This window comes from Haliotis asinina, unplaced genomic scaffold (assembly GCF_037392515.1).
Source record: "Haliotis asinina isolate JCU_RB_2024 unplaced genomic scaffold, JCU_Hal_asi_v2 scaffold_17, whole genome shotgun sequence".
NCBI classification, from domain to species: domain Eukaryota; kingdom Metazoa; phylum Mollusca; class Gastropoda; order Lepetellida; family Haliotidae; genus Haliotis; species Haliotis asinina.
The window spans coordinates 484,538-498,436 of NW_027133889.1; positions in this window are offsets into that span (position 1 = coordinate 484,538).

A 13,899-nucleotide genomic window follows, 5' to 3' on the forward strand; every position below is an offset into this window, starting at 1 on the left:
TGGGTTCGACCATTCACTGCTCGGCAGACTCGTATCAACACCATCGGTATTTCTGCGTGCTTTGATCTGCAGAGAGGTTTCTGCATGTATTGGCATTCCACCATCTTCATCACGCGATGATTTTAGATGTGCAGCTGGATGATCACTCTTTGTAGGGTTCGACCATTCGCTTACTGGTAGACTCGTATCAACGCCATCTGTATTTCTGTGTGTCTGGATCTGCAGAGAAGTTTCTTCATAAACTGGCATCGCAGGGTCATCAGTGTGCCCAGAATGCACGTATGGTGGGGCACTGGCCCTTGTATTACACCATTCACTGCATTGGGAATCTTCATCAACGACCTGAGTGTATGTCGGTGTATTCGTCCTACAGGTCACTGGACTCTGCACAGATAATTCGTCATATATGGACACTCCACCATTGTTACCTCTTTGGGACTCGATGCAGTCAGCGTCAGGCACACTCATCGTCTGACTGGTCCATTCACTGATTTGGGCATCTTCATCAACGACCTGCGGATTTGGAGGTACATTTGCCCTGCCTATCAGAGGACTCTGCAGACATATTTCATCATGTAAGGGCATTCCTCCATCTTTATATCCTTGAGTCTCTGTACCCTCAACAATAGGCACACTGGCGGTCTTGCTGGACCATTCAATGCTTTGGGCATCTTCATCAACGACCTGCGGATTTGGAGGTACATTTACCCTGCCTATCAGAGGACTCTGCGGACATAATTCATCATGTAAGGGCATTCCTCCATCTTTATATCCTTGAGTCTCTGTGCACACACGGGCGGTCTTGTTGAACCGTTCACTGCTGTGGATATCGTTATCCATATCGTCAGTGTCGAAATGTGTGTCCACAACATTCAGTGGACTATGTAGGCAAGACTTCTTTTCCTGTTGGACACTTTCCTCTTCAACGGGCACAGGCTGCGCAACAGATTGGTTAGGATCATTAATTGCCTCATCTATCACAATTATTGGTATTGCACCAAAGGTATTCCTGCCTCCACAGATGAACGCACGCCGACCATTGCTGAGGAAGGTTTCCTTGTGGTCAATACAAAATAGAGACATCTCTGTAAAACTGACAGGCAAATCTGATGGTAACCTTCCAAAGTTGATTTCCTCATAAACTGGCATCGCAGGGTCATCAGTGTGCCCAGAATGCACGTATGGTGGGGCACTGGCCCTTGTTTTACACCATTCACTGCTTTGGGAATCTTCATCAACGACCTGAGCGTATGTCGGTGTATTCGTCCTACAGGTCACTGGACTCTGCACAGATAATTCGTCATATATGGACACTCCACCATTTTTACCTCCTTGGGACTCGATGCAGTCAGTGTCAGGCACAATCATCGCCTGACTGGACCATTCACCACTTTGGGCATCTTCATCAACGACCTGCGGATTTGGAGGTACATTTACTCTGCCTATCAGAGGACTCTGCGGACATAATGCATCATGTAAGGGCATTCCTCCATCTTTATATCCTTGAGTCTCTGTGCACACACGGGCGGTCTTGTTGAACCGTTCACTGCTGTGGATATCGTTATCCTTATCGTCAGTATCGAAATGTGTGTCCACAACATTCAGTGGACTATGTAGGCAAGACTTCTTTTCCTGTTGGACACTTTCCTCTTCAACAGGCACAGGCTGCTCGACAGACTGGTTAGGATCATTAATTGCCTCATCTATCAAAATTATTGGTATTGCACCAAAGGTATTCCTGCCTCCACAGATGAACGCACGCCGACCATTGCTGAGGAAGGTTTCCTTGTGGTCAATACAAAATAGAGACATCTCTGTAAAACTGACAGGCAAACCTGATGGTAATCTCCCAAAGTTGATTTCTTGGTATCTATTTAACTTTGCCGGTTCTATGATACCTTCGGACAGAGGAGAGTAAGTCTCATTTGTGCTTAAGTCGTTATTGATAATGGTATTTGAGTTAGATCTGCATTGCTGTTGTTGTCGTGCTAATGGTGTTTCTTCTATGTATACCTGTTCACCAGCTGGCGATACTGAATAGTTAGTCGATGGAGCAATTGTGCTGCTTATGACAGGGCTTTCCTTTGTTGTTGTGAGATGTGGATGTGATACGTCCGAGGGTATTGATTTATAGGATAGGTCAGTGTAAGTGCACCTGTCTTCTCCTGCATGAAACTGCTCGTTTAGATACCTGTCGTCTTCTTTAAACAAAATTCTTGGGTAATTGTCTTCAATTGTTGAAATGCCTGGGGCAGTGGATGCTGGAGATTCCTTGCTCTTTAGTATCAGTCCATCATCCCTAAAGGGAACTCTTTTTTGTCCTTGTATCTGTTTATCCAATGATGCAAATCTCCCTAAGAGTTGTCCTCGGTCAACCTTTATTACTGACACTTGGCTGCTTTCTGGTAACTGCATGTATTCAGCTAACAGGTCATCGTCTGATCTGTGGGCAACCCAGTGTGAGTCATCACGACCCTGTATTTCCATTACCTTGTGCTGCTGTTCTTGACGACCTGGCTGAAATATTGAATGTGTTTGGCCTTGGAATTGATTATCACATTGTGGTGGGTCTACAAAGGAAGGTTGATCTACAGGTCTTTGGTCCGCCGGATTCCTCAAAACGTTTCCAGATGCGTTTGCAATGGTTACTGTATCAGTTTGGTCTTGGCTATTTTCGCAATCCAGTTGTTTACTAGCATCTACTCCAAGTGTCTTTATGTCATCTACGTTCTTGCCAACCTTCAACTCTTCTATTCCTTGATGATGATGCGCATTTTCTTGGGGTTCCAAATTAGGGCCATGTATGTATTTATGTCCCTTAATGGCTAGTGTGTCTGGTTGTTCTTGATTAATTAAATGTAGCGTTACTTGCTCTGCTCCTTGAACATATATATATTTGTTTTGTGAACCATGTGTATGACTGTTATCAGTGACTGGCGTGACAGGTTCATCGGACAGAACTTGGATAGGTGTAGCGCTTTCTAGATTCCTGGAAGTTGTCACAACATGTAATTCATCTTGTTGGTTGTGTGTATCCGGTGACGTTTCAGCGCTTGGTCGATACATGAGGTCATCAGTGTCCAACCCTACTCCATCATTTCGGTCATCTGGATTTTTCTGATTTGCTTGTAGGTAGGTATGTCCACTAGGCAGATCAACTGCTGGAATTTTGGAACAGTGTGCTTGATCAGTGGGTCTGGATATTTGCTTGACAATTTGTGTGCTTAATTGCTCTGGTCGTTGCTTTTGCACAGTTACTTTGATGTCTTTTATGGTGGCTTCACTAACCTCACTTGGCAATTGTCTGTATCCACTCACTGCATCATGTGATGGTCCGGCGACTTTTATGGTGGCTTCACTAACCTCTTCTGGCAATTGTCTGTATCCACTCACTGCATCAAGTGATGGCCTGGAGTCGTTTATGGTGGCTTCACTAACCTCTTCTGGTGATTGCTTGTATCCACTCAGTGCATCATGTGATGATCTGGAGCTTTTTCTGGTGATTTCACTAACCTCTTCTGGCAATTTTCTGTATCCATTCACTGCATCATGTGATGGCCTGGAATCTTTTATGGTGGCTTCACTAACCTCTTCTGATAATTGTCCGTATCCAGTGATTTCGTAATGTGACGGCTTGTCGTTTTTTATGGTAATTTCACTAACCTCTTCTGGCAGTTGTCTGTATCCACTCAGTGCATCATGTGATGGCCTGAAGTCCTTTATGGTGGCTCCACTAAGCTCTTCTGGTAACTGTCTGTATCCACTGACTTTATCATTTGATGGCTTGTTGTCTTTCATGGTGATTTCACTAACCTCTTCCGTCAATTGTCTATATCCACTCACTGCATCATGTGATGGTCTGAAGACGTTTATGGTGGCTTCACTAACCTCTTCTGGCAATTGTCTGTATCCACTCACTGCATCATGTGATGGCCTGGAGTCTTTTATGGTGGCTTCACTAACATCTCCTGGTAATTGTCTGTATCCACTCACTGCATCAAGTGATGGCCTGGAGTCTTTTATGGTGATTTCACAAACCTCTTCCGGCAATTGTCTATATCCACACACTGCATCATGTGATGGCCTGGAGTCTTTTATGATGGCTTCACTAACCTCTTCTGGTAATTGTCTGTATCCACTCACTGCATCAAGTGGCGGCCTGGAGTCTTTTATGATGGCTTCACTAACCTCTTCTGGTAATTGTCTGTATCCACTCACTGCATCAAGTGGCGGCCTGGAGTCTTTTATGATGGCTTCACTAACCTCTCCCGGCAATCCTGTATATCCACCATCTGTGTCATCAGATGATCTTATTTCTATATGTGTTGTTTCACTATCCAAAGTCTGCGTGTATACAGGCTTTGTAATATCAGGATCGGTTGGGCCTTTGTTAGTCATTGGAGGCCTTTGTAGTCCTTGCTTCCAGGGAGCCACTTGTGTGGTTGCTGTTTTTGTGAATGTCTTGTCATCGGGTCTGAATATTTTCTTGCCTCCGTCCGACTCATCACTGTAGGATAGGTCATCACATGTCACTGTCTCGTTATCTGATCCATGTAACTGACTGTACCGACAAGGAAATGTCTGATAAGTACTGGGGATGCTTCCTTTAATGAATCTTGTGTTATGATATTCACGAACTGGTCTACCCACATTTGTCTCTAGTAACTTCTCAGAAATAATGTTAGGTGCTTTCCGCTCTGGGCTGAATGCAAGCGCACTTTCCTCTTGTATTATGCCACCTCTCCCTGGTATTAAAGCGTCTGGATGTCGGTCCTGCGTTTCATGGTACAATGGCTCAGTGCTTTTCAGTGTCACGTTTCCTCCATCTGCAATATCTCCCCAATCCCGTGTCACGTTGTCAACCGAAAACACATGACTTTCAACAGGTTCTCCATCAGCCTCATGAAGGCTAGCAGTCCTGAATATCTTGTAAGGTATCTGTTTCTCAAGACTCCGATGTCGTGGAAGAGGTTTTCTCAAAATATATTGTCCGTTCTCTAGGTCCCTTTCTGGAACGTCTTGCTGACGACGTGTTATTGTCACATGTTCCGGTCCATCAATCCGCCCCTCCTTGCTGAATCCTGTATGTCCGGGTAGTCCTCCATCATCAACAGCAGGTGACTTATTTACCACACTAGTTTCATGAGGTATATATGCGTTGTTAGACTGCAGTGTATTGTGTATTCCTCGATCCATACTCAGCGTCACCTCTGCAGGACCTTTCCTAACACGTGTTTTGGTCCATGTTTCTCTGTTCGATGGTACTGGACCAAGTTGGATGTCCTCTGTAAATGACTGATCGTCAATACCGTGTCTTTGTGTGATGTGGGTGCCAGCTATATAAGGTACATGTTGCAATACCCTATCTTCAGAAGCTGATCTTGACAATGACTTGCCTCTGTATAACTTACTTCTATTCTGGGGACTCGGTTCAACGATGGCCATTGCGTCTGTCCTGGAATCAGTACTAAACTGCCTGATAATTACAGACCGCCCATGTGTGCTCTCGCTGTCAGATGCGTCAGACTCAGAGTCAATCGACACGGATGTATCTAAGTACAAAGCTCCACAAGAAGCGCATGTTTCAGAATGCTGTCGTTTCAAGTGATGCCTTTGCTCTTTGTCGCCATCACCTCCAAGAGTTGCCCTCTGTACGTTATCAACGCTGGCTGTTTCCAGATAAGAGTCATTGTACCCTGTGGAACCTTCCGGAAGGTGTTTATTCCCTTGCCTGCGGGAAGCATAAACCGATGGCGCACCTGCATAGGACTTTTCAAAAACAGTTTGTCTAACCCCCGTACCATCAGGTTGTATCCACACTAACTGATATGTGTTATACTCAGGCTCTCCAGTCGCCTTCTCAAGTAATGCTTCCTCCTCAGCATTCTCCATTGTTATCCGGCTGAGGTCGTCGATGTCTCAATCCATTGAGTCTGGAGGTGACAGATGGCTTCTCTGCCGTGGCCTGTGTGTTTGAAATACGACTGACCGTTCACCTTCGTGGCTTTCGTATAAAAACTCTTACATTTGCGAGACCCAAGTTATTGAAGATCTGTGAACTTTATACTATGATTCACAGACACTTTCTGCTATGCATACCTTGTATCGCAATTTCCGAACGCCACGTGTTTGTCTGTAGCGAGCCATATAGGCATTGTCCTGAAAACTTGACAAGCTTATGTGCAGTTTGATATATGGAATAATAATTGATTACTACTTATATGTGTGAAAACTAACTAATCCACTACCACTTATGTGGCGATATAATGTTCGGGTTTTATTAGCAGGAATAGATTTGACCTGACCATTCCATTATGTCCACAAGCATAACTTCCATGTCAGTACTTATATCTTGACAAACTCTTGATTTTATTTACAGATCGTGAGGCTTTCAAACAATAAATGTCATCCAGTGGCTTTGGCGACGTATTTGGCTGAATTCCCGTTATCTTGTTGATGGTACATTTATCACCAATACATGTCAAGCACTATTTCATTGCTTCCAACATATGCCTTTTGAACACTTATCACATCGACAAGATAATAATAGCGCCCTGCGTGATGTATGTTTATCTATTCACAGTGTCGTGTGTTGCACTTGTAGTTAGATAAAACTTGTGTCTTTATACAATACCGAACCTATGATAATCACCAGGGTTAATCTGAGATTCGAACACAGGATCTGGATCGTTCATGTTCCAATACTAGCTCTGATCGATATACATTTCATTTTCTAAGCAATAACATAAAACTGTTTATTAAATCCCGTAGAGATATTGAATTAATGGATTTGCCCTTTTATATACGTTTACATAGGTGTGCGTTTACTAACATTAGCAGATCTGATTATAGCTCTCTGAGATGTTACATTACAGTAGGGAAAATGTTGATGGAAGTTGGACGAATTCTGGATCTTCTTTCTTATAGTGAGTGAGTTACGTATTACGCAGCACTGGGCAAAATTCCAGCTATATAGCGGCGGTAAATGATCGAGTCTGGAACAGACAATCCAGAATCCAGCATCGTTCTGATCAATTGGGAACCGATGACATGTGTCAGCAAAGTCAGCGAGCCTAACCACCCGATCCCGTTACTCGCCTCTTAGGACAAGCATAGTCGTCTGTTGTGGCAAGCATTGGCTGCTGAAGACCTATACTATCTCGGATCGCGACGGGTCTTAGAAATGAGCAAGGCAAATACATCGGTGTGTATTGAAAGTTGGCTATTGTTGACACTGTGTATAAATGGATAAAAGTAAACTAAGTCTAGAGGGAAGAAATCGAAGATATTTATTACGTTATAAACATGTTATAACGGTGCCCTATTAAGGATCATTGTTGGGGCAATGGGCACAGATGGGGCAGTGGAGTAGTCACTGAACGGGTCCGGCCATATGTCGTGGTTATAAGTCTGCCATGGATGAACGATCCGCCTTGGACTATCACCCCATACAAACCTTACGGGCAAAGACATGTATCATTGTAAACCAAAAGTCATTTTGTTCTGTAATCTGATTGGTTGAAAAACATTATCAAATGGTATTAGATTCCCGGAAACTGCAAGACTATTCACTTAAGGATTGACTGTGTATTTCTTTCGTTGCATTGAAGTATGAAACTAAAAACCAATGTGCAAACTGTATGAATCCGCGGAGCAGTCAATTCTTATAATTAAACTCAACAACAAATAATATAGGCTTTCAACAATATTTCTTTAAACATAATCATATTCATCGAAACAGGTATTTTTGTTACCTCCGAGTAACAATTTCGGTGTAAGAATTCGGTAATGGCATGACATGACTAAGGTGACTCCTTTACATAAAATGACACGCCTACCAAACCATTAGCCAATCAGCATAGAGCACCCCCAAACAGCTGTCAATCAAGCTAATATTTGGTGGCGAATCAGAGCGGAACAACACAACGTGACGCGTCCCGGTAATGGCAAAGTTTCAAGTTCAAACATTTGTTTGAAAAGTGAGAACTGGAAATGAAGCCCGATGACATGAAGTTAGTGGAACTGAGATTGTTAGTGGAACTGAGATTGTTAGTGGCAGCAGTATATGCCCAAGTGGAAAGAGGCTGTGATGTGACTGGGATTGCGATGCCATGAACTGATGTTCCATCGGGCTCATGCTCTTGTCCGAGGCGTTACAACGTTATTAACGTTCACGGATAATTTTGAGTTGTTTGTTTATGTTACCCACAATGTATCACTTCAATGTTTATCCAAAGTTCATTAGGGTACCTGAGTGCACGGGAATTCCCTCGCCGTGTAAAGGTATTCCCCCACATTCCTCAGGTCCGAAAGTAGTCCGGTTCGGTGGGCGTGGCTTAGCTTTTTAGATTCAGTGGGAAATGAAATCAAACGAAATGTTCCCAGTTAACCAATCAGATTGCCAGAATTTTAATGAACAAAATGAAAATTTAATTATTACGTATTGACACGTAGAAACCTCGCAAACAATTGGTGACGTCATTCAAATCATATTGTGACATAAAGTTAGAATGACGTCACAAATGACCAACTCCAGATGTTACCATGGGAACCAGCTGAGACGGCTTGCTGGTGACACCTCACTGCTGTACCTGTACTCCATGTAAACGAGTGCAGACGCTAAAACCCTTTGGTTTACTTTTGTGTTTACAATGTCGATAAACATCATGTGTTGGCCAATTTTGAGTCGGTTCCAAATGCATTCCCGTGCTTCAAATACTGAACAACACCAGGAAATTGGCCAAAACATGATGTTTATCTCCTAATTCGAAAAGGTGAACGTAGCTAACTTACTCACTGAAAAGGATAACAGGTTATCAGTTGATATGAACAGCTAAGAGACGCAACTCTGTTGATTCGAGAGTGAGTGAGTTACGTTTAACGCCGCTTTTAGCAATATTCCAGCAATACCATGTGGGAGGATCGAACCCGGGCCTTCGAATGAACGAACGAACGCTCTAACTACTGGGCTACCTCACCGCCATTTAAGATCCAAATATAAATCCATGCATGAAACTCCTGTCCCAGACATTAATTGTTATTTCTGTCAAACTAGGTGCCAATGGCGGCAATTTTACAGCAAAACAGAATTGAAACTTATCTGTATTAATCACAGAAAGAAATTCGAGACGTCCCTCAAAATGGTTAATGAGCAAGTATTCTTTAGCGATTACGGCTTCAACTTGATGTGGGAGGGAAGCCCGAAGTAACGTATGAGTTGTATGTAGTTGAACGCACGGGAACGTGTATGCTGTTGCCAAACCGAGAATCATACATAGGATGGCAGGAATTGGAACCCACAATCATAAACAAACACGTGTTTGATAACCCGTGTGTTTTGTCGTGACGAGGGGATAGCTTAAGTGCCTAGATCTCCAACGCTTTCCTTTATTGTCATACAGTAAGAGACTGTATGTAGACTGAAGGTCCGGATTAGAATATTGGCCTCTATTAACCCATGCTTGTCGTTAGAGGCGACTTACAGAATCGGGTGGTCAGACTCACTGACTTGGTTGACACGTCATCGGTTCGCAGATCGATGCTGATGTTGTTTATCACTGGGTTGTCTGGTCCAGACCCGATTATTTACACACCGCCGCTATATAGCTGAAATATTGCTGAGTTGGGCGAAAACATAAACTCACTCACTCTAATATCTCGGTATATGAGCAATTCATACTCATCACAAGCCCCGATTTACATTCTCGTCATCAGAACCTTGTACTCTCTCATCTCACCACCACCATATACTATAACATATATCGAATAGCAAACGATTCATTATGTCATCGGTGAACACGGCTCCCTGTTCGTTCACACTTATAGTCATAGAATGAGTAACCTACATGTTCAGCACAGACAAACTTTGCATCACAGTCTCATCTTACCCTTGTACACAGGTCGCCGTTCTTGCACACCTATTCATTGTCAAAGTATGATTAACGTACATTTTAAGCACAAACTAGATATGAGCTTAGAGCATGTCCCTGAGTGATGTGGATGAGGAGCTATTATCATTGCTCGTATTTCTTAACCTACACATCACAGTCTCATCCTACCCTTGTACACAGGTCGCCGTTCTTGCACACCTATTCATTGTCAAAGTATGATTAACGTATATGTTAAGCACAGACAAACTAGATATGAGCTTAGAGCATGTCCCTGAGTGATGTGGATGAGGAGCTAAGATCATTACTCTTATTATTTAACCTACACATCACAGTCTCATCCTTCCCTTGTACACAGGTCGCCGTTCTTGCACACCTATTCATTGTCAAAGTATGATTAACGTACATGTTAAGCACAGACAAACTAGACATGAGCTTAGAGCATGTCCCTGAGTGATGTTGATGGGGAGCCATTATCATTACTCTTATTTTTTAACCTACACATCATAGTCTCTGAATCACAGTCTCGTCATACCAGAGAACACGTCCTACCGATCTATAATCATACTAAACCTCCGTGTCAAGCACAGACAAACTAAACAAACATGCCCGAATCACAGTCTCATTACTGTTTTTGCATATCGCGAGGTCTAACCTCTCATTTCTTGTACATCCAGCATCATTTTATGATTAACATACACACAGACATGCTAAATATACACATCAGAGTCTCTGTATTCCAATCTCTTTACACTGATGAACACAGTTCGCTGTCTTTGCATACCCAGAGTCATCGTATGATTAACGTAAGCACAGACATACTAAACACATGACAGTCTCAGAATCACAGTCTCATCATACACTCGCATTTCTTGCATATCCAAAGTATGATTACCCTATATGCAACCACTAGGATATACTAAGTCTTCAACGTGTAAGGAATGGCAATTGCACCATTAAGCACATCATCACCAAAATCTTAGCTACATGTTCACCACCTTAATGTAACTACAATATGGATATTTTAACAACGTACCTGGTCTGTATCGCTAGGTCAGGGCTGACAGTGCCGCCATACCTTCAGTCTCACTCTCCGGCTATGGCGACAGGTTGGTGTATCGACATGGAGACAAAAGGAACCAAAGTGATAAACATCTTGCCCTGAAGGTGGGGATGACATATCGCCTAGCTGACAGGTGGGGGATCCATAACAGCCTACATGAACACGAAAGTGATTTCTTTTGTCGCCCAAATGGGCGTTTCTGAGTTTAATGTTGAGATGCATACGATTGTTTTCGTAACGTAAACAACACTGGTATACGTGTGGGGTTGTTGCAGCCAGTTAGTTACGTGGCTTTGTGAAGCGATAGATACAAATGTTCAGTGTGGCACGATTTGTATGACAGTACATCCAAGTGTTACCATCACTCTGTCGTCACTGCGTTACTGTCATCGTTATGATCGTGTCGTGTCAAGAAGTCTTTGAAAGCATCCCTTGGCAAAAGTCTGTGATGGAGATTCGATTCGATTCCATCTACCACTACTCTGAGGAATTCTGCAAACTGATTGGTCAAATTCTGGTATCTACATTCCATTGGACACCTCCAAATTAAATTCTAATTCCTACTCACACAAAGAACTTTGAGTAGAGGAACATCAATCAATCGAATATTTCTGAGTGCGGCGTAGAACTCAACTCACTCACTATCGATTGTCTGCGCATCAATGATAATGACAATACATGCCGATTACCCATCACAAATGAATACGTTCGATCTCAGAACAACACTTCATAAACTAGGAAGCACTCCATCCGAAACCAGAGGTGTCGAATCTGCAGTAGTACTGCCCCGTTATGTCTTAGGCTAGTTTGATACACAAAGTGTTGATATGGACCTCTTGGTAAAAATCATAAACATATAATAATCATATTCATAGTCATAAACAGATATTAAAAAACTCCATGATACCTTTTGCAAGGAAAAATCGCATCGCAACAGCTTTGATTCGTAATACCCATATTGCCATTTATACCCACATCATAAATACATTTATGACTTTTTAACCCTTTGGTCAGTTCATATAGGTAGCAAGCTACCAGGGGATTTGGATGAGCCAACTTCCTGTAGTTCTCTTCATTCAGTACAGTGGGGTGGGCCATCGGCCCTATGTGCAACATGATCCATACATTACACAGAAGCCTTTACAATTACAGGAAGGCTATGTAACGATACAATCGATCTTGCTGAATAGTTACACATGTGTATTCAGGAAAGAGGGATACAACATTCCACCGTCATTGATGCCTAATTCTACACTAGTAAATATAGTAAAGGTTTAAGACAGAGCCCATTGTACAGGTGGTCCGTAGATTATACGAAAAGTTATACAAGTACAACTAGGTTATGTGCGATACAATCGTTTTTGCAGAATGTGTATACAAGTGTGACCAGGCATGAGGGATATAGCATTCCGCGATCAATGATGCATAATTTTACGTTACAGCATAGATATACAAAAACAATTAAGGGAGTGGGATTTAATGGAATCCCCGCGGATGTAACATACCATATGAAATGCTACCTGTTGTACAGTTACCCATACAGATCAAGACATGGAAAATAAGACGGTTCGTTACATGATTACACAAAGCCGGAAGTTGCGGTGGCCGAGGGGGCTAGGCTGCTAACTATGTGTGCTGGCGATTAGTTGCCTGACTCTGAGGGCGCAGGTTCGAATCCCGAATGGGTCTCAACCAAAAAGTACTAGATTTTGTACTTTTCTACGAAAGTGTTATCCCAAATATCACTTATGTCACGGTTCATAACCAGAAGTGCATAGGTATAACGATGCACATATGTATCATGGCATAGAGATGATAATTTTATACGTTATATAAACATTTGCTTGAAGGTCGGTGATTTACAGTATGGGGAATATACACAGACCACTATCAATGACACATGATTATACCAAGCGCTTTTACATTAATTTGCTATCAGGACATGGATGACCTACTATACATTATTCCCCCAGACAAAAGAAAATAACAAGAGTTTTGAAAGGCAGATTTAAAGGATTTCAAAAAGGTTCTGCAGATTGTTTATATTTGATCTTCATGAACACCTACATACATATAATATCCGCAAAATATGTACAGAAATATTTCATTATGAGCTTCTGTTGTGAATCTAAAACGCACGTCCCTCAAAAGCATTTCGCAAGATCGTGAGGTGGTCGCGTGACGTCATGCCTGAGCGTCGCTACATAAACACTCGGAAAATGCAGCGGTACCGATTCTTTCCGCCTACTGGGGTCTGCTTGTTATTTAGCAAATATATCAAGCCACGAAGTCAAACCTGGATTTGCATGACATACTACATGCAGATTATAACATACATGCAACCTTATCAATTTGAAGGTATTTCTAGAGACAAGACCGACATGAATTTTGACGACGATTCCACCAACTGACAACACACAGCCGTGGGACAACCCCGATCCTGACTTCTGCAGACCGGTATGCAAGACACTTGCCTATCATATGTTCATTGAAACCCGATCAGATATAGAATTAAAGTTTCAGCAGTCACGGTAAAATTTGCAGTCATGATAACTGCAATGTTCGATTAGCGTGTTAAGCCTGTCTTCCGGTACTGATCAGTTAACATTGGGAAGGTAAACACTGGAATACTTACGTTTGAGGTTCATGATTTTATAACGGTTTTTAAGTTACTACCAAATTTATTGCATAAAATGCGTTTTCTGATTACATATTTTCGTAAAAGGTCTAGTAGCATACTGGTAATAGTGTTTTCTATGAAGTACCTGCCGTTACGGATGTCGGTAAGTTCGATCTCAGTACTGTACTCTGAATTCGTTATTGTATGTTTTCTGAGCACGGCGGTTGAGACTCGATGCATCAAACATCAGCTTTATAACATTTTCAATTTCCATGCACGTGTAATCTGCAAAAAAACTGCAAAATATAGATTAAACGAAAAATGATAAA